Genomic DNA, 23,240 nt, shown 5'->3' with positions numbered 1-23,240 from the left:
GCACTGCCAGCCTCCTGGTTAGCAAATGCTTTAGGCACTACACCACCAGAGCTCCCATAGTACCAACTATGGCTTTCTTCAATTTGACAGGTAAGCTTGGAAGACACTTTCTAGCTTTATCCTTCAATTCTAGTTAGAGTAGGAGAAAAATAACCAGGCTTTAATTGCAGACTGTCAGTTGACCTAGATCTACTAGATATTTTAGTCTTAAAGAATTGCCTGTTTGTTTTTTTTCTTTCTTTTTTTTAAGTATAAATTGTGCATTTATTCCCTTGCAGTATTCTTTCTTGTAACTTTGATTTAGAAACAAAAGGGCTTTGCAGTTTCCATTTGCCCTATGCTTGCTGTCATGAAGATGATGATTCTTTCTACTTTTTCTTTTCCACATTGCCCTTTAAATAATAAACAAATGTATTTTATGAGAAGAAGACAGTAATCATTTTCCTCAGGAAAAAGCATTTCTAAAGAGCAGCACATAAAAAACATAGTACTAATACGTTAAATGCCCGAGGCTATGCTGCTGATCTAGGAGAAGAGGAAAGGGTGAATAATAGCTTCAGACTGAAGATAAGTTAATGGTAGGCTATCTGTGCCCATATCTTATTTTTACTCCTCAGGAAATTTGATTCATACTGAATGTTACGTTTCATTCAATATAAGATTTATCTTCACTGGTACTTTCAGGATAGCCATTCTAGCACCTATTTTTAATGTGATAAAAAACCAGACACAGCGCTTGAATTGGTTCCGACTCACAGTGACCCTTCTTTGGGTTTCTGAGGCAGTATCTCTATGGAAGTAGATTGCCCAGTCTTCCTTCCGAGGAGTGGCTGGTGGGTTTGAACCGCCAGACTTCTGATTAGTAGTCAAATGCCTTAGGCACTACGCCACCAGAGCTCCTTTTAATATGATAGATAATTTATAAATTTAATTTTGAAGAGTCTTACCTAGGCCCTAATAATGAGTATTAGAGATCTGGAACCAGTTATACATAAGCAAACACAACTTTCTTTTTATGATATGTGACCCACAACCACATAATCAGACCCTTGGTAGATTGTGATTATTAAATAATTCCATATGTTCCTTGCATTCTTTAAAAGTTAAAGTAGTTAAGGTGAAATTGGTATTCTTAATAGATACATATGCAGACATCTGTATTAATTTATTAAGAGCTAAGATTACATAGGTAAAAGTGTCTTATAAACTGTTAAATACTCTATATTCCTTCTTACTAAATCCTAATCTAAAGATCTCTACTTGTTTCTCTTCTATTAGACTGGAAATTAATATTGTAAGCTGAATTTAAATGAAAGAGCAAAAGATACCGCTTTCATTGAAATTTTGATGGATTGATTTTTGTACCAGGTCATAATAGCTTAAATAAAGTGTAATTTATTTAGAATTCCAGATTTGTTGGATTGCTATAAATTACTTGTTGATCATGAGTACTGTATTCGTTATCTTTTGCATCATAACAAATTATCCCAAACTTAGTGGTTTTAAACAACAAACATTTATTATCTCACAAATTCTGTAGTTTAGGAATTCTGGAGCAGTTCAGTAAGCTTGGTGGTTTAGCCCAAGTTTCTCAAGTGCTTGAAATCAGTGTGAAGGTAGGGGCTACTTGGACTTGATTATCCACTTCCAGGAAGGTTCACTTAGTTCCTTGTCATGTAGTCCCCTCCATAAATTGCTTGAATGTCCTCACAACATAACAAGACAGCTAACTCCCTCCAGAGTGAGTGATTTAAGAGAGAGTAAGCAAGAAGGAAGCAGCAGTGCCTTTTATGACCTAGTCTTCAAAATTGCACAATGTCACTATGGTGATATTCTGTGCTTTAGAAGCGTGCCATTAAGTTCAAATTCAAAAGGAGAGGGATGAGCCTTCACATTTTGAAGGAAGGAGTAGCAAAGAATTTGTAGGCATATTTTAAAACCATGGGTAGCATAGTGCCTAAAGCACTTGACTGCTAACCAGAAGGCTGATGATTTGAACCCAGCAGACACTCTTCAGAAGGAAGATGGGGCAACAGTATCAGTAGTGATACTGCCTCGGAAACCCAAGGAGGAGTCGCTATGAGTCGGGTCCGACTCAACGGCACATAACAACAACAACAGAAGCAACAATATATTTTGAGGTTTTATTCTCTTTCCTTAAAATTGGCCAGATGATAAAAGAAGAATGTTTCTTGTTAATTAAAATAATATATTAAAATCATTATTTCCCAAACTGTCATGTACTTCAGATATTTTAATTACCAGAGGCAAGATATAGACTAGATGAAAAAAGGTGGTAAGGTGGTGTTTGTGTCTTTCAAGATTGGCATGAGTAAAAGGAAAGAGAAGAAGTAGAGAATTAAAAGAGGGAGAGTAAGAAGAAATATGGAAAGATGTCTGCCCCTTTTGTCTGTGGCAAATTATTAACATATTAAATGGCTTCAGAAATGTTATGCCAGAAATGCTGTTCTGCATTAGATCACTGTTTACATGTAATGTGAGTGCTTTGCTTTTTAATATTGGCAAGAAATGCTCATTGGTAAATCCTTAGTATGTCTGTCTGCATCATTGCTTTCTGACTCAGTTGGTGAACCAAGAGCAAAGGGAATGCATCTATTACTTTGATAAAGTGCTTGCTTTTCTATAAAATGGAAAGAAGGAAGTGACTGAAGACGAGAGCTTAGAGGTAGGCAAGGCAGGATCACGAAGAGCCCTCTAAAATGCCATGCAAAGGAGGCACTAATTTTGGTAAGCCAGGAAACACTTGTTCTTACTTAAAGATCTCTTACCTATGTTTTAATTGACTGTACAAAGGTGTTCAACTGTGGATCATAACAAATTATGTGTAACATTGTGAAGAATGGAAATTCCAGAATACGTCATTGTGCTCAAGTCGAACCTGTGATAGACCAAGGGGCAGTCATTAGAATAGAACAAGGGGACACTGCATGGTTTCAGATCAGTAGAAGTATTTGTCAAGGCTGAATCCTTATTCAATCTGTACACTGAGCAAATAACCCAAGAAGCTGGACTATATGAAGAAGAACACAGCATCAGTATGGGAGGAAGACTCATTAACAACCTGTAATATAAAACTGACATGACATTGGTTGTTGAAAGTGGAGAGGACTTTAAGCATTAGCTGATGGAGATCAAAGATTACAGTCTTCCATATGGCTTGTACCTCAACATAAAGAAAACAAAAATCCTCACAACTGGACCAATGCTGATAAAAGCGGAAAAGATTGAAGTTGTCAAGGATCTCATTTAACTTGGATCCACAATCAATGCACATGGAAGCAGCAGTCTGGAAACCATATGACATATTGCATCAGGCAAGTCTGTTGCAAAAGACCTTTTTAAAGTATTAAAAGCAAAGATATCACTTTGAGAACTAAGATACAACTGACTCAAGCCATGGTATTTTTAATCACCTCATATGCCTGCAATTACTAGATAATGAATAAGGAAGACTGAAGGAGAGTTGATGGATTTGAACTGTGTTATTGGCGAAGAATATTATACATACCATGGACTGACAGAAGAATGAACAAATCTGCTTTGGAAAGAGTACAACCAGCATCTTTCTTAGAAGTGAGGATGGCTACATTTTGTCTCACATAGTTTGGACATGTTATCAGGATGGATCAGTCCCTGGAGAAGGATGTCATGCTTGGTAAAGTAGAGGAAGACCCTCAATGAGAAAAAAGCAAAAAGAGGAAGACCCTCAATTAAATGGATGGGCACAATAGCTGCAACAGTGGGCTCAAACGTAGCATCAACTGTAAGAATGACACAGGACTGACCAGTGTTTTGTTTCGTTGTATATATGGTCACTCTGAGTCTGAACCAATGCATCAGGACCTAACAACAGCAACAAACAAAAAAAAACAAAACAGTGCCCTAGCGTTAATGCTAAACAGTTTTCTCCATTTAATATCTAAGCAAGAGCCAAATAATTTGACTTGATAATTTTCTTTTTTTCTTTTTTCTCATCTCCTGTATGCTCTTCTAAGGAGCTTTGGTGGCAATGTGGTTAAGGCATTGGGCTGCTAACCAAAAGATTGGTAGTTCAAACCCCCCAGCCGCTCCTCAGGAGAAAGACGAGGCAGTCTGCTTCCATAAAGATTTATACCTTGGATACCCTGTGGGGGTTGCTGTGAGTCAGAATCAGCTTGGTGGCAATTGGTTTGGTTTGGTATACTCTATTACATTCATGGCTATATTTGCAGCACATGTAAATACATAGGTAGAGATAGCCTCTGTCAAACCTATATTAATTCATGGATGTAGTCCCATTCACCTTCCCATCCCTGTTCAAATTGAGTGTCTATATATGTATCTACCCATAAATCGTTATTACTACTGTTATGCAGAATTGTGTATGTAATAGTATTCAGTTTGTTGCCTTTAACTCTGGCGCTCCTCCCTATGTCTTCTAGTGCCTTGATCATTTGTGATGACGTCTCCCTTATTGTATATTGCCTTTCTCTTCACCCAAATTAATATTTGTGTACCCTCTAGTTGGTGATTTTTCCTCTCTTCCCCTCCCACCCCTGCCAACCATCAAAGAACAATTCTTTGTGTATACCTTTTCATTAATTTTTACAGTAGTTGTCTCATACAGTAATTGTCCTTTTGTGATTGTCTAATTTCACTCAACATAATGTCTTCTAGGTTCATCCATGTTATAAGGTATTTTGTGGATTCGTTGTTATTCTTTATGTTGCATAGTTAACTTTTGATAATTAAATAATTTCCACGTTTGTTCATACACAAAAAGAAAGTATGTGCTGTGTCTAGTGGAAGAGTATTTGTTAAGGAGGCTTTTGTGGTTAATCCAGAAGAGAGGTGAGAGGAGACCAAAGGAACATGCAGAGTGGATGTTACATTTCTGTTTGATAGATTGAGCAATTGATTTGGTGGAAGATGAAGGAAGAAGGAAGAGTCTAGAATATTTTCTAAATTATTGGTAGGTTGTAAGGTAAGGCAGGGAGTTACAACATGCAACAGACATTTGGTTTTTGGGAAACAAAACAATTAGCTTTTATTTTATATATTTTTTTTTACTATGTAATACTTCTTTTCTCCCATCAAATCTCAACAACTACCTCCTTATCTTCACTTTCAGCTGATGAACTTGCTTACTATTTCTGTGAAAGCTAAGGTAAAGCAATTAGAGGAATACTTCCACAAATCAACTCCCCCTGTCATTCTCACCACACCCTTCATCTGAGTCCACATACTCTCGTTTCCTTTTTGCTTCCAGGGATGAGCTGTCTCTGAACCAGCAAAGATCAGTCTCCCATTTGTGCACCAGATCTCATCCCATCTGGGATGAAATTCCTGGGGTCTTAAAAGCCGGGAAGCGGCCACCTAAGCAAAGCAGTTGGTTTTGATTCACTTGGAACAACAGAGGAAAAAAGAGTCAAGAACAGGAGGAGGATAAGGAATGTATGGATAAATTGCCACCGTGAACAATTGTCTACTTTCCCATGAGACCAGAAGAACTGGATGATACCTAGCTACTATTACTGAATATTTTGATGAAAGATCCCATAGAAGAATCCTGATCCAAAGGGGGGAAATGCAGAACAAAAATTCACATTCTGGTGGACTCCAGACTTTCTGGAGCCATGGAGGGTGGATGAAAGCCCTGAAACCATTGCCCTGCAATAATGTTTAAACCTTAAACCGAAAATATCCCCTGAAATCTTAAACTGAACAGTAATTTAGCTTACCTAGTTAAAAAGTCTGCCTTGAGCATTATGTATGCTCTTTTAAGAACTACATACCTATATGGGATCAAAGTGACAGAAGCAACTCAAAAGATTACATAGAAACCTTGGGGGGTGGTTAGTGAGTTTATGTTCTTAGGGGAAGAACAACTCAGGAAAGGAGTATGGTTGCATAACTCAGAGAATATAATCAATGTCACTTAATGGAGCATGTAGAAACAGTTGCATTAGCATATGTTTTGCTGTGTATAGTCTCAACAACAATAACAAAATAGAGACAGCTTTTTAAGAAATAAAATGAGTGGCAATCATTCACTGAGTAAGACTCACTAACCCATTACCTTGACAAAAGACTATGGAGACACTTCATCAAAATGTTTTAATAGTGTTCTAGGTGGTAGAATTGTAAGTGATTCTTTTTATACTTTTCTGGATGGAAATAAATTACGTTTATACTTTGAAAACAAAAGCACCCACTGGGACACGTCTCCTTTCAGGGACCACCTCTTTTCTCCAGTGACCATCAGTAAAAGTTTGAAGTTGTCATCCATGTTTGCCTTTCACATTTCCTTCCATTCTCCCTTAAATGTCCCCCATGCAGGCTTTTTTCCTCACCAGTCTAGGGCAACCACTCTTGGCAAATGTTGTAGATTGAATTTCATTCTCCCAAAAAATGCACTGAAATCCTGGCCTCTATACCTGTAAATATGATCCTTTTGGAAATAAGGTTTTCTTTGGTATGTTAATTAGAACTTACCTGAGTAACATTGGTTCTAATTCTCATTATTTCTTTTGAGTTTCAAAAAGGGCAGAACACACACAGAAAGAAGAGAAAGATGATGGAGACAGATGGGTCTACAAGGTTGTTGGCAGCTACTAGAAGCTGAAATAGACAAAGAAGGACCTCCCCCTTAGAGCCACACCCTGAATTCAGACTTTTAGTCCCTGGAACTGAGAGAAAATAAATTTCTGTTATTTAACACCACCCACTTATGGCACTTGGGTTGTGGCAGCACTGGAAATCTCAGAGAGCACAGTTCCAGTGACTTCTGTAGGATGAGAGCTAGTGATCATTCCTCAGTCATCATGGCCAGCCTGTCAGCAGCATGTGACATTATTGGTCATCACTTCTTCCTGGAAATATGTTTTCACTTGCTTTCCAGGACCCCATACTAGCCATTTTTCTTCCTACCTCCCTGACTGCCCCTCTCTCTTTCTTTGCTGATACATTGTGTCCTTATTATAACAACTATAAATGGCTCAGTCCAGAATGTTCTTTTCTGCTGTGGCTACTCATTTCTTTGGTGATTTTGTTTACTTTCATGGTATTTTTCAGGGTTTTAAATACCATTTATATGCTGTATTCGTTTCCTATGGCTGCTGTTACTGAATTACCACAAATGTAGTGGCTTAAATGCAACAGAGATTTAGTTCTGGAGGCTAGTGGTCTGAAATCAGTATCACTGGGCTGAAGTCAAGCTGTTGACAGGGTTGCTTTCCTTCTGGAGATCCAAAGGGAGAATCATTTCTTTACCTTTCCAGCTTCTGGTGGCTTGTGGCCATAACACTCCACTCTTAAAGTTCCAAGTCTTCAAATTTCTCTGTGCTCTATATTCACATTGCTTTCTCTGTGTGTCTGTGTCAAATTTCACTCTACCTCTTTCTTAATAGGACCTTTGTGATAGCATTTAGGACCCATCAGATAATCTAAGATAATCTCCCCATCTGAAGATTCTTAAATTAATCACATCTGCAAAGACCCTTTTTCCTGGTAGGGTAACATTTACATATTTCAATGATAAGGATCAGATAACTTTGAGGGCATTATTCTGCCTACTACATATGTCTTAGTTCTAAGTTATAGTGCTGCTATACCAGAAATACCACAAGTAGATGGCATTGACAAATAGGAGTTTATTCTCTTAATAAACAGTGTAGGAGACTAAAAGTCCAAGTTCAGAGTGCTATCTCTAGGAGAAGACTAGGCTAGAAGTCCAAATTCACAGTGCTGGCTCTAGGGGGTGGATGGAGGCCCCTTGGGCTTCAGCTCTGCCTTCCAAGCCGACTGGAGCAAGGCAGAGGCTTCTAACTCATGCAGCTGTTAGCTGCTAAGGCTGACAAACCCAAGATCAACAAGTAAAATGGCACAATCTCAAGGTCATCAGGCAACATGGCAGGCCAGTGGTTCAAGTCCAGGAACTGGAGAGGAAGACTGAACCAAATGCAGGATCTTTTCTGTATATACTGGAAACAGACCACACTCGCTCAACAGATTAACTGCCCATAACATATGCCACCATAGAGGTGATTGCACGATGTCTAATCTGATCATGGGGAGTGCCAACCCACTCAAAATCACAGCCCAGCCAAGTTCATATAACCTTAACTCTCACAATACCCAAACTTATATTGCATCTATATTTAACTTCTTCAATTTAAACTTATATATTCAACTACTTACTTAGCTTTTCTATATGTCTCATTGGCATCTCAAATTTAACGTATCCAAAACCAAATTCCTATCTTCCTCCCCACAAAACCTTCTCCTCCAATATTCTTCTCCACCTTAGTTAACAACTGCCTAAGGGGCCAGGAGACAGTATCTTTTCACCTTCTCTAACTACACAAGAAGAAGAGAGAATCACCATCAGCAGCCCAAGGCCTAGTCTTATGAGGCCAGACATGCTGCCACTATCCAGCCCTCTTACTAACCTTGTCGCCAACTGTTCCTGCTATGGTACCACCACCTCTCTGCTGGGATCAATAATTCACTGCAGTGGCCACACAGAACTCATAGATTATGGGGTTTATTGGGGAAGCAACAGGCTACAATTCAAGTTGAGGAACATGCTCATTCTCTCTCAGCTGGCTGTCTCTCAGCCAGCAGCCTCTCTCAGTATCATGTCTCTCTCTCTCTCTCAGCAGTGCATGCCTCTCACGTCTCTCTCGCAGCAGTGCATCTTTCTCAGCAATGTGTTTATTTCAGCAGTGTGCATTTCTCAGCCAGCGGTCAGAGAAACTCCTTCTGCCTCCAGGAGGGCTCCTTTTGAGCCTTGCAGAGTGGCCAGACATACCAATCCTAACACCAGAATTCTATACACTTGAGAGAGTGCGAACTCCCCAGAACTTTGTGCCACACTCAAAAGAAGTACCCCAGGTGAATAACTTTAACAATCAGGAGCTACTCAGTTGCTCGTGGCAAATTCCACCAAAGTTTACAAAGACTATGGCTAGAAAAGCCATACTATGTAATTTACTACACCACAACAACTTTTCTGTCATTCTGACTATTCAGGCTAAAATCCCTGGAGCCACCCTTAACTCCTTTTTTTCTTTTCAGTGGACATCCACTTCATTGGCATATACTGTTGGCTTTTTCTTCAGTCACTGCTTACCACCCTGTTGCTCTTCAATTACTATAGTAGACTTTTACTAGTATCTGTTTTTTTAAGGTTTTAGTTTCTATAGTCTAGTCTCAACATAAATTTTTATCAGACTTATTAGATACTATCACTACCTTGCCCAGAACCCACCAATGTTTTCCACCTCACTGCGTAACAATGGTTCCTAAGTTTCCTATATGATCTGGCTCCTGCTGTACCCCTCTAACCTCACCTTCTGTTATCTGCCCCCTTCTTCACTCTCCTCCAGCACACTGGTGTTCTTACTGTTTCTCAACAAATCAGGGAAGTCCATCCCTAGGCATTGGAACTTGCTGCTTCCTCTGTCTGGCACTTTGTTCCCTCTTCTCCTTCAGTCTAAATAAGACTTTCTTTGACTCCACGTATTGAAAAGTAACTATTATTCTTCTTTCTTGCTCTATTTTCTTCATAGCACTTGAGCCCTTAATCACCATCTGATATACTATATATTGACTAACTGGATTGTTTATTGTGTGTCTCCTCTCACAAGCTTGTTCGGATCAGCATAGAGCATATATGATCACCTTTTTTGAAGGTGATTATATTGATACTTAGTTTCTCATGACAATGGCAGTGATATAAGCACTTAGTTAACTTAATATTAAAGTATTCTTTCAACTTCTTTAATACTGGCATTATTTTTTAAACACAATTGAGCCCTATTAAAAGTTTTGGTTCATGGAACTTGCATTTTTGTTGCTTTTGCAGTGTTATTTCTCTTCTGTTTGTAGTAGGTGCACATTATGGGCACACCCCCTTACCCTGTAATTATCAGAAGTTTTATTAGCACAGAATTTGCCAGGCCATAGCGACACAGACCTAGTAGAAGTGCTGGCAGTGCTGGAACACACTTGATCTTGGTTTAACAGAGTCCAAATCCAACAGCACTGTCCAGGGTGAGCCTGTGTTCTGCAAGCCAGCATCTAGCAGAACACGGGACACCACCCTTAAAATAAATCTTAACTATTAAGCAGATCCAAGGTTCTGAAGTAATTTTTGGCAGTGTCACGTGTAAAGGTAAGTACAAACAGTGGTGGAATTATTCTGATACCAAGTATGGTTTGTACAATATATGTTGAGTACACAATTTTATTATTATTATTATTTCCAATTAGGCAGAGAGACAGACTGTGAAGGAAAGATCTCCAACTGGGAAGCAAAACTTACTTGGGTGCTGGCAGGAGAGAAGTGTTTCTTTGAGCTAGTTTTTTTGCCCATCTGTGCTGGCAGAGACTTATCTGATCTGTAAAGTTCCAATATGAAGTACAAATGCACAGGGTGGTTTTCAAAGTCGTAGTGAGACAAGAAGGAGCGCTGGTGATATAGTGGTTAAGGCATTTAGCTGCTAACTAAAAGGTCGGTAGTTCGAACCCACGATCCTCTACATGGAAGAAAGTTGAGTCAGTCTGCTTCCTTGGAAACCCAGTGGAGGTAACTATGAGTCAGAATCAACTCAATGGCCATGAATTTGGTTTGGTTTTGGAGTGAGACAAAGAATGTGACGGTACTGAGTACAGAGCTCTGCACATAGTGAGGGTTCATAACTTGTTAGTTTCTCCCTTTGAGAACACTTGCAGGACCCCACAAATGGAAAGCTAAACAGCAATAAACAGGAATGTACCTTGTCATAGGAAAGATAGCCTCTTTTCTACTATGTAATCTTTGTGTTTCTGGCACTTTGTAAAGAACTTATAAGAAAACTTTGCTCACGAGGGCTATGTGCTGTTTTGCCTCAAGACTGAATTTCTGTATCTAGGTCCCTGTGCTGACAGCTTGAAAATTTTGTTGTTGCTGTTAAGTTGGCCTCTGACTCATGGCGATCCCATGCACAATGAAATTGGATGGTTGTTATCCATAGGGTTTTTGCTGGCTGATTTGCAGAACCTTTCTTTCTTATCTAATGTTAGTCTGGAAGCTGTGCTGAAACTTTTTCAGCATCATAGCAATATACACAAGACTCAGCAGACAGGTGAATGGTAGTTGTGCTTGAGGTGCATTAGCTAGAAGTCAAACCCAGTTCTCCCACATGGAAGACAAAAATTTTACCTGTGAGAACCACCACACTGCCTCTTAAGACCTTTATATCATTACTTAAAAGCTAGTGTAGCAGAGAGTTTAGTAGTTGTCAGGGAAGAAAAAATTTTATTCTACTGAAGGATGAGAATAAACACTCAACTCACTCACTGCCATCAAGTCAATTCCAACTCATAGTGACCCCCATTGGGTTTCAAAAGCTATAAATCTTTATGGAAGCAGACTGCCTCATTTTTCTTCTGTGGAGTGGCTAGTGGGTTCAAATCACTGACCTTTTGGTAAGCAGCCAAAATGCCTTAACCAATATACCACTGGAGCTCCTAGAATAAACACTAAGATCAGGAATTATGCCCAAGATCTCCTCTTATGGCAGGAACCGAGTGTCAGGGTGGCTCCACTCCCACTCAGTATTCCTGGAGCAAGAGAGGTCCTGACCCCCAGCAACTGAACTTTCCCTGGCCCATCTGGGGCACATCCATCTTGCCTAATAACACAGAGCAAATGGTCAGGACCTCAGCCTTGTTCATAGTTACTGAGGCAGCTGGGAACTCAGCACATGGGCTACCATGTTCACAGACCAGCAACAATTACCAATTCACTTAGAAAAAAAACAAAAACTTTTAAACATTGAGTTAGAATTTCCATACAGTGAAATACACAAACCTTAATGTATACATTGATATATTTTGAAAAAATATATATACACCTGTGTAGGTAACAACCCAATCAAGATATAGAACAGTTTGGTCATTGCCTACCATCCATAGGCAAAATGTTTTGATTTCTATCACCACAGATTAGTTTTGCTTTTTCTTAAAGAATCTACTCTTTTTGAGATGGTGTTATCCATTTTCTCCGAAAACTTAAGTTTTTATGTTACAAAAATAGTTCTTGATTATAAAAACTTGTTAACAAGATTTAGAATCTTAAGTCAAGGGAAATGGAACTGCCACCTTGTGTCTGTTTTTGTTTCTTAAAGTTATAATTTAGAAATTTTCCATTCCCTTTAATGAAAATGTGTATTAAAAGAGAAGCATACTAATGAGATTATAGGATCTAAAGAATAAGCCTTGGTATGTACTGGAAAACCCTTGGTCTTCATGATCCCTTCAGTTTAAAAGAATAGTGCTTAACAACCTGTGTTTTATACTAGTGCTGCTTTTATTTTGTCCTGGAGGGATTAGTAGAAAAAACATAGTTTTTGGGACCAGACCTGGACTGCATCTGTTCTGCATTTACATTACTGGGTTAGCTATTGAACCTCTCTGAACTTAGTTTCCTCTGTAGTAAAAAGTGGGGAGAATAATATCTGCCTGAAAAGGTTGTGTTAAAAATTAAAATGAATGAATAGATACAAAATGCCTGCCAGATATCAGAGTCTTCTTTTTTTAGTGGCAGATCTTTTACTATTACAAATTTTTCTTTTTCTTTTTTTTTTTTTTTTTTGACTAGGAATGGGGTTGTTAACTATGTTAGAGATACTAGCCATTGATCTGATATTTCTAATGCCAGTTATCTTTAGGACTCTACTGTTTATATCTTGCAGCTTCTTAAAAATGTCCTTCAACTTGGCTGTCTCTTCCTAGCTAGCCAGGTTGTGCGAACAAGCTCAAAGCATCTAATTCTCCCATATTCTTACTTGACTTCCGCTCCAGCCTTAGACAATCCATAAGCATTCTCTTCAAATAAATAGTAGGGGAAGTGTTTACATATACAGATGGGTAACATAGATTATGACCAAATAAAGCCTGTCTTACCAATTGTTTAAAGAAATATCAAACCTTGATTCTAAAATTTGCTCATGTAAGCCAAGCCTCACAAAACAACAGAAAGAGATAAAACTATCAAAGGTGTACATATGGAACACAGAAGAAGAAAAACAATACGTTGTTGTTGTTAGGGCTATCAAGTGATTCTGGCTCATGGTGACATTGTGTACAACCAAACAAAGCACTGCTGGATCCTGCAACATCCTTATAATTGTTACTGTGCTTGAGTCCATTGTTGCAGTCACTGTGTCAATCTGTCTCATTGAGGGTCTTCCTCTTTTTCTCTGACTCTGTACTTTCACCAGGCATGATATCTTTTTGCAAGGAGTGGTCCCTCCTGACAACATAAGCAAAGTACGAGAGGCAAATTCTCACCATTCTCAATTCTAACAGGCATTCCGACTGTACCTTATCCAAGACAGAATTGTTTGCTCTTCTGGTAGCACCAACACCATAATTCACATGCATCAATCGTTCTTCATTCTTTCTTACTAATTTTCCAGCCTTTGCATGCAGATGAGACTATTGAAAATACCATGGTTTAGTCGAACTCATCTTAATTTTCAAAATGACATCTTTGCTCTTTAACACTTTAAAGAGGTGTTTTGCAGCAGATTTGCCTGATGCAGTATGTCATTTGATTTCTTGTCTGCTGCTTCCATAGGCATTGATTGGAGATCCAAATAAAATGAAATCCTTGACATCAGTCTTGTGTGTGTTTGTTGCGATGTTGCTTATTGGTCCAGTTGTGCAGATTTTTGTTTTCTTTATGTTGAGGTGTAATCCTACTGAAGGTTGTAGTCCTTAAACTTCATTAATAAGTTCTTAAAATCCTCTTCATTTTCAGCAAGCAAAGTTGCATCATCTGTGTAGTGCAGATTGTTAATGATTGTTCTTCCAATCCTGATGTTACGTTCTTCTTCATATAGTTCAACTTCTAGAGTTATTTGTGCAGCATACAGATTAAGTATGATGAGTGGATATAACCCTGACTCACACCTTTCCTGATTTTAAACCATACAATATCCCTTTGTACTGCTCAAATACCTGTTTTTTGGCCTATGTACGGGTTCCTCATGAGCACAATTAAGTGTTCTGGAATTCCCATTCTTCACAATGTTACCCATGATTTTTTTTTTTTTTCAATGATCCACACAGTTAAATGTTTTGTGTAGTTAATAAAACACAGCTAAACAACTTTCTTGTATTCTCTGCTTTCAGCAAGATCCATCTGATATCAGCAGTGATATCCCTGGTTCCACATCCTCTTCTGAATACAGCTTGAATTTCTGGAAGTTCCTTGTCAATATACTGCTGCAACTGTTTTTTAATTATTTTCAGCAAAATGCTACTTTCATGTGGTATTAATGATGTTTTTTGATAAGTTCCACTTTATACTGGATCACCTTACTGCGATGGGCTCAAATATAGATCTCTTTCAGTCAGATGGCTGGCTTAAACTCTTTTCCAAATTTCTTGAGTGCTTCTGGTGTTGTTTCTGTTTGTTGAAACATCTCAATTGGTATTCTGTCAGTTCCTGGAGCCTTGTTTTTCTCCAGTGCCTTCAGTGTATCTTGGGCTTTCTCCTTCAATACCATTGGTTTTTGGTCATATGCTACCACCTGAAATAGTTGAATGTTGGCCAGTTCTCTTTGTTACAGTGAATGTGTATTCCTTCTGTCTTTTTTCTTTAATACTTCCTATGTCATTCAGTATTTTACCCATAGAAACCTTCAGTATTGCAAGTCAAGGCTTGAATTTTTTCTTTAGCTCTTTCAGCCTGAAATGTCCAGAGTGTCCTTCCCTTTTTGTTTTCTACCCAGATCTTTGCACATTTCATTATAATACTTTACTTTGTTTTCTTGCTCTTCCTTCCAGATCTTCTGTTCAGCTCTTTTACTTCATAATTTCTTTCATTCTTTTTAGCTACTTTACATTTAATAGCAAACTTCAGAGTCTCTTCTGATATCCATTTTGATCTTTTCTGCTTTGTCTTTTTAATGATCTTTTGCTTTCTTCATGTAGGATGTCCTTGATATCAACCCACAACTCATCTGGTCTTAGGTCATTGGTGTCAGTGAGTCAAATCTATCTTAAGATGGTCTCTGAATTCAGGTGGGATATAATCAGGGTCATATTTTGTTTCTTGTGAACTTGTTTCAATTTTCTTAAAACCAATAAAAACAAAAATGAAGTTCATTCTCTCTGATACACAAGAAAATACAAATTAAAGCAATAATGAGGTACAGTTTTATGCCCATTCTAAGATATAAAATGCCTAATAATATGCCTAATAATACCAGGAGCTGGTCAGTATGAAGGGTTATCAGGAAATTTTATGCATTGCTGATAAAGTTATAAACTTCTGTAATACCTTTGAAGATTTGACCACAAAAACTCCTACACATGTTCACAAGGAGGAATATACAAATATGTTCACTGAAGATTGTTTGAAATAGGAAAACATTTCAAAAAACCAAACATCTATTTTTTGTTGATCAAAGGAACACAGTTTGATATGGAATACAATATTGTATATAAACGAATGAACCAGATCTGTATGAATTGATTGAAAAAACAACAGCAAATTATATGACACTATATTTACATAACCTTTTTGAAATAAAAGTATTATGTCTTGTTTATAGGTTCATATATTTGATAAGAGTGTAATGATAGTGCTTGATTCTAGGGAGGAAGGAGAAAAAGGGAAACAAAATCTTATTTAATTTTCTCTTTTTTTTTAAAAAAAAGAGAACATCACCAATTATTATCAAGCAGAAATTCCATATCTGCGGTTCTCAAAGTGTCTGTCCCAGGACCAATAGCATTTGGTCCTGAGAACTTGGAGATACACAAATTATCAGGCCTCACCCAGATTTGCTAAATCTAAAACTGTGGAGAGATAAACTCCAACAAGCTGCTTTAACAAGCCCCCAGTGATATGTTGCACACTACACAACCATAAAGAATAACAGTGAAGCCACAAAACATCTTATAACATGGATGGCTCTGGAGGACATTATACTGAGTGAAATAAGTCCAGCACCAAAGGACAAATATTACGATACCACTTGTATTAAAAGTGAAGACTAGGTTTACACAGAGAAAGCAATGTTCTTTGATAGTTACCAGAGATGGAAGGGGAGAAGTAGACAGAATCATTTACTAGAAAGTAGACACGTGTTAATTCTGGTGAAGGAAAGGCAATACCCAATATGGGGGAAATCAGCACAACATGACCAAGGTAAATGAAGAAACTGAGAGGTACTCAAGAATAAAGGACAACTATGGTAAATGCTATAACATACAGCTCTGCGACAACAGTAATAACAACCAAAAAATTGTGAGTTATTATAAAGGTAGATATGCATACCATACAGATGTGGGAAGGCATATAATAGCACATACATGTGGTATAGTTCTGGACATTTTTATATATTATATGTGCTGCATATGTATTCATATATATAATAGAGCATGAGCTCTGGTAGCATAGTGCCTAAGGCACTTGGCTGCTAACCAGAAGGCTGGTGGTTCAACCCCACCAGCCACTCCTCGGAAGGAAGGTTGTTGGGCAATCTACTTCTGTAGTGATACTGCCTCGGCAACCCAAACGGGTCACTATGAGTCGGGGCCGACTCGACGGCACATAACAACAACAACGAGGGACATAGTTATGGAAACTTCCTAACATTTCCAGGTACCTTCTGGGGCCATCTGGGTCAATTGGCATAACATAGTTCATAAAGGTAGTGTTCTGCATCCTAGTTTGGTGAGTAGCATTTGGGGTCTTAAAAGCTTATGAACAGCCATCTAACATACAACTTTGATCTCCTCTCGTATGGAATGAAAGAGACTGAAAAAAAAAGAAAGGAAAAAAACATAGTCAAAGAAAATTAGTCCGTAAGGGCTAATGGCCCACACAAACTGCAGCCTCTTGTAGCTTAATACCAGAAGAACTAGATGGTGCCTGGCTTGCTACTACTGACCACTCTGACTAGGGACACAATAGAAGGTTCTGGTTAGAATGGAAGAAAAGTGTAGAGCAAAACTCAAATTCATAAAAAATTTATGAATTTAGTCCAGACCTACTGGACTAATAGAGGCTTGAGGAACCCCTGAGACCTTCCCTTATGCCTTTGAATTGTGGTGTTGGTGAAGAATATTGAATATATCAGACTTTCAGAAGAACAAACAGTCTATCTTGGAAGAAGTGCAGCCAAAATGTTCCTTAGAAGTGAGAATGGTGAGACTTCGTCTCGCCTACTTCAGACATGTTATCAGAAAAGACTACTCCCTGATGAAGGACATGATGCTTGGCAAAGTAGAGAGTCAGTGAAAAAGAGAAAGTCCCTCAAAAAGATGGATTGACACTGGTTCCAGCTGTGAGCCCAAACATAGCAAAGATTATAAGAATGGCACAGGAATTGGGTTGTGTTTCATTGTGTCTTACATAGGGTTGCTATGAGTTGGAACCAACTCAATTGTACCTAACAACCACTCTAGATGACAAAGATGGGTGTTTATCTTTTTTCTCTGTGATTTCCTACATTTTTAAAATTTTAAATTAAAAATAATATTCTTAAGCTTCCTTTCCTTCTCTCCCAAAGTCCTTTTAGGCTGTATATTTCAACTGAATAATTAAAAGGCTATTTAAGAACATAATTTTCTTATTGTCACAAAAAGTTCTTTGGGGCAGTTTTCTCTATATCAAGTAAAAGGTAGAGAAATAAAGGCAGCTAAAAATAACTTATTTGAATGTGAATTGTCCAGTAAGTACATCACTCTATAGAGAAGAAAAATAAAAAGATGTTCTCTGACTGGGGATCAATTTTATCCCCTTCTCCCATTATCATCAAAAACAAATATCTGTTAAGTTTTGAGTGCATTCAGAACAATGTAAAAATATGGATCATATGCTTAGAAAACAGTCCAGTTGGAGAATCAGGGTATTAACACAGAAGATGAGGTTGTAAAGGTAATACTTCATTGTGAGATATGTTATACACAACTGCAAATTTCAAAGGAATGGGCATGAAGGGCAGCATTTTGGAGAACTCAGGCTCAGTAGAGAAGTTTGAAGGCCATATTTCAAGGAATGATGTGAACAAAGGTCATGGTAACACTATAATCCAAAGGACCATGTAAGTGATCTCAGTTAAAGCTCTGAAGGTTTGGAAAGTTAGGCAAAGTCTGCAATTTTGATCCTATATATAGATGAAATTATTAAAAATTTTTTGACTAATGAACTGATTGCTATGTGCAAAACTGTCCCAAGAAGATAAGCTTGGCATAAATGTCAAGATGGACTGAAGGGAAAAAGGCAATTAGGAATAAGATGTCAGGGCCATCAAGAAAGTGAGGATTTAGATGCTGAAAACAAGATGTAATATTGGGTGAGGAAACAAAGGGAGAATCTGAGAATAACTCTAATGTGATGTATTAGTTTTCTATTGCCACTGTAACAAATTTAGTGGCGAAAACAACACAGGTTTATTAACTTTATGTATTGGAGTTCAGAATTCTGAAACGGTTCCCACTGGGCTGAAATCAGAGTTTCTGCAGAGCTTGTTCCTTTGTAATGTCTTTGGAGAGAATCTGTTCATTTGCCTTTTTTAGCTTCTAGGGATACCTACATTCATTGGTATGGCTTCTTAGTCCATCTTCAAAGCCAGCAAGCAGTGTAGCATTTTCAAACCTCTCTTTGACTTATCTCCTTTCCTTTATAAAGATACTTTGTTACCTTGAGTCCACCCAGCTAATCCAGAATAATCTCCCCATTTTAAAATTTGTAACTTAATTATACCTGCAGAGTCCCTTTTGACATTTAGGGTAACATATTCACAGGTTCTTCATCTGAGAATGTAGACAACTTCCCGTCGGAGAAAGGACCATTAGTTTACCTAACAATCACATCATAATTTTGTAACTACCACATAATAATTTGGTGATAGTTTAGGATTTGGAAGAGAAGTATAAAAAAAAAAAGACTTGGTTGGTCATGCCAGCCCTCTCATTTTCAGTTCGCTTATCAGTAAAACAAGGGTGGAAAAAGTATGGGGGTGAGATTCCCTTCTAGGTGCAACAATCTCTGACTAGAATGTCAGCTCCAGGAAGACAAGAATATTTCTCCACTGTCTAGATCTGTGGCTAGTATGTAGCAGGCAATTATTTGAGTAAAATATTTGTTGCTGAATAAATGACTGAGTCAAGGAAGAGATTGAAAAAGTGTGGTGTTTGGCTCAGGTTATAGACTATATAGAGTCCTGCATTTGTATGGAGATATTCTACTGGGTAGGAAAGAGGGATTGCTGAAATCTGTAGAGACTGTACCAACGTATTTCATGGTCGTCGTCATTCCCACCCCCCCCCCCCCCCGCTTTCAGTCTCTACTATATGCATCCTCTGGAACAGGGAATGGGGAAATGTATTGGGATTGATGTATGGCCTCAGTAAGTATCTGGGGCAGCTGCTGATTGAAGAAATTGCTCACTGTGGCAGTGATTGGTTGCCCCTGAAACCACCAGCTGTCACATTCCACACTGCTTACCCAAGAGTTGAGTCTTTCACTTCACATTCCTAAAAGTACAGTCGAGCCTTTGAGGATATAATACCCATTTATGCTGTGGAAAATGCCAGTAAAATAGAAAACAGGAAGGCTCCTTTGTGCTGGGGCAGGGGTGGGGGAGCATAGAGTATCAGCATCTGAGGGTACAGGTACCCTGCAGGTATGCATAAGTAAATGGGCTTTCTGATACAGAAGCCAACATTGTTAAGAGCTTTGATTCTCAGATAGGAAATTTTCCATATACTTACGTTATCTTTGAAAACTGACATTTTGAAAAAACCTATGGTTAGCAGCTACTTGGCTTGAAGAAAGTGAACTAATTTGTTTAAACGAACAATAAATGAAAGAAGAAGGAGGTCCTTTATATATTTACAAGAGGGACAGAGGGTGCTGGTTTTGCTCAGTGTCCTTGAAATTCCAAGAGTTAAACCGCTCTTTGTCTTTTATTGTCTTTGGGACCTTGGTCACACCATAAACCATTTTTCCTTTCTGTATTTCCTCACTTAAAATAGTCAACCTAAAGTAGCACTGTTTTTAAAATGTCATTCTTGAACAGAGGTACATAAACATATTAGATATAATTTTCTGGCCTAATGGTCTCTTAAAAGAACTTGCCTGTTTGTTTGCTTTTAATACCAATTATGTTTAATTAATCATCTCTTAAATTAAACTCTAGTATATCAGTCTATAAAATCATTAGTGAGGGATACAGTTGTTTACCAGAAAGGGTAAAAACCCATTGCTGGAAGATGTCATTCCATCAAGTTGCCAGATGGTAAATATTTTGCTTTAGTATATAAACAAAAAAATTAAATATAGCATTAAAGACTTGGTATTTAGGGGCTATACAGTTTTGAACCCTAAGAACAAGGCTTCTGGTCAGTTTACCAGACTGAACAAATGTAGAAACATTACAAGAATACTCCCCATGTTCCAAACAGTAGAAGAAGTGGTATTTAAAAATTTTACCAAAAACAAAATTATATACATATATATATTTTTTTTTTAAATCAAGAAAAGGGAGACCCCGAGGTGCCAGAAACAGAAGGGAATTCACAGCAAGAAAAGAGAGTGAAATCAAAAGCCAAATGGATTCATGGGGATATGAGTTTCAGGTGTAGCCTCAGTATTTAAGGTTAACATCCACCTGAGATGATGATGCCATGCCACACATAGGATGGTAGAAGGTCTAGGGGGGACAAGGGGAGCATGGTGTGGGGGAAGAAACTGGAAATAAAATCCCAAGAAAAATCTAGATCTATGAAGGTTCCATCTATGAAACCAGTCTAGGCAAAGCTTCATCAGACACCTGGAGAAGCAGCAGGGGAGCTTGGCTTCTGCCTTCAACTGAGGGAGAGGAAAGAGAGAGCTGTGAACCATAAGAGCACAACTCTATGCCACATACAGGTACGGAGTTCAAATTCACACCACCAGTGTAGAACAAAGACAAATAGGAACTCACTATATATAGATACCTCATGCCTCAGGAAACATGGGACTCTTCATGGAGAATCTAGAATTGCCTAGAATTACCTAACAGTCAAAACTGTAAACAATATGAGAAAAAAATCAAGTGAAGGAGAGTTAGCAGATGCAACAAATAGGAGACCTTGTTTCCCAAAAATTAGAGATGGTAGAAAAATCTGAGACTTTAAAATACTTATGTTCAAAGAGAGAGAGAGGGAGGAAATGGTCCAATATTTAAAGGGAAACAAGAAAGAGCAAATTAGAAAAAAATGAATTATGTAAAATTCTAGAAGTGAAATTTAGTTTTTAATTTGTATGAACACTATTGTGTTGGTTGAAAATTGTGAATAATGGAGTCTACTCAGTACAGTTCCAAGGACATTGTTCTTGTAACCAGAGACAAAGACCTCATTAGAAATAATGCTTATTTTATAAATATTCCTGAGTGTAAAACATGAAGATTAAAACTTAAATTGTATAGTGGTGCAGATGACTTAGTTTTTCAGGGATATAGGTTTTAATAAAGGGAACAACTCTAGGGACCATCTTTTTGTCTACTGAGAAAGCCTTGTTTTAGGCACTCTTCTACTTAAATGAAGATGCTGCCAACCCATTGAGAATAGTATGCTTGGGTTTTGCTTTTCTAATAAGGACTGATGCTCACTGACCCTTCAACAAAACATTTATACCCTCTTCCCTTCCAGCTCTTCCCTACCATTCCAATTCATTTTTCAGTCAACCAGTCTAAAGACCATTGACTAAGTTAAGGGTATCTGCAGCCTGCAGACAGGGACCATGTGAGCTAATTGGCCCACACAGTCTTTGACCTCATTTACAAAGGTCTCTAATAATCTAATCTGACCAACTTTATTTTTAGAAAACACATTACACGGGTGATTTCCCTCTTTTTCTTGAGTCTATAATGATAGTCTAAAATATGAATACAATTTAATTATTGGTCATTTAATAAGCAGTTAGCTTTTTGTCCACATATATTTTTGAGTCAACAGAAGCTGTCTCCTTACTTGCTTGCTTTGTCCGTTGCTTCACACAGGTCTGGGTACAAATAGCATATCAGTATGTGCTTTTTATACTGTTCAATTATCTAAAAAGTTTTCATATCAGTCTCCATATCTGTTAAAGCTCATCTTCCTTAAAATGAAGATTTAAAATTTGGATCTGTTTCTTAAAGACAAACTCTCAAATGTCACTGTGCCTGGAACGCCTTCTCTTTTTACCTGCATCAGATGCTCCCTCTGTTCGTAGCAGTCTGTGGACATCTGTATCATAAAACTGATTAGGCTATCCTACTGTGCTGTAGGTGTATGTATCACCCATTCTTGATTGTGAGCTCCTTCAGGGTGGTCTTTTCCCTCATTTTTATCACCACTTGGCACATATTAGGCACTTCAGTTTTGGTTGAGTGAATGAATGATTGAATTAATGGATGAATGAACACTTAAAATAACTTAGTTATACTGATGCCACCATATATTAGACCCCGTTGACCCTCAAGTGGTTATTATCAATTATATTTCAAGGGAGCATGCCTATCCAGACATATTTTGACATTAGAGAAGTGCTTTCCTAGGCACTTAGCCATTGAGGCTGTTGCATATAGAAGTCTGTTAACTTTTTTGAAGAGCTAAAGTTTATATGAAGAATAAAGGAGAGAAGAATTAAGGGTGTTAAAAGAGACTGGATAATTGGACACTTCTACTTTATATGTCAATCCTTTTACTCCATATTTGAAAAAACAAGAGTGGGTGATTGTTAAGAAGACCAGAAAACCACATCAGATAAGAGTGCATTTTCCCCTTCCTTATTCTGCTATCCTAGAGAGAGATTTTATATCCTTTTCTTAAATCTAAGGTACTAGAGTAAGCTGAGAATTGAGAAAGCAAGGATCAACTATCCATATAAATCTAAGGGCTTCATATTTTTAAAATGGAACCATTTAGGAGATAATAGCTTGTGCCACTGCTATTAAATTGCAGAAGGAAAGGAAGAATAACTTAGATTTTGTAAGTAAAATAGAGGAAGCAGAAGTAAATTGAAGGCCTTTAAGTAATACCTCAAACTAAAGTTGGAACTAAATAGGTATGTAAAACACCTTTTCAAGTAGAAAATTGATAGTGTTCTTAAATCTTGTTAAATCTTTTGTTGAAACTAAATTTGCAGAGTTTAGCTTAGTCTCCTTAAGGTATAATTTATCTTCCACATACCTCTTATCTCTTGG

The 23,240-nt window shown here is 37.8% G+C and overlaps 1 protein-coding gene across 1 annotated transcript in view; it reads left to right on the top strand.

The window, feature by feature from the left end:
* The window catches only part of PDE5A (phosphodiesterase 5A), a 191,656-nt gene that overhangs the window by 55,891 nt on the left and 112,525 nt on the right, over positions 1 to 23,240 (top strand). The gene's annotated exons all lie outside the window — the stretch shown is intronic.

The sequence above is a fragment of the Orycteropus afer genome, unplaced genomic scaffold, assembly GCF_000298275.1.
Source record: "Orycteropus afer afer isolate SDZICR_OR568_19922 unplaced genomic scaffold, OryAfe1.0 scaffold00332, whole genome shotgun sequence".
Lineage (NCBI taxonomy): Eukaryota > Metazoa > Chordata > Mammalia > Tubulidentata > Orycteropodidae > Orycteropus > Orycteropus afer.
Note: the sequence above shows the minus strand (reverse complement) of the source record. Positions and strands in the feature narration are given on the sequence as shown.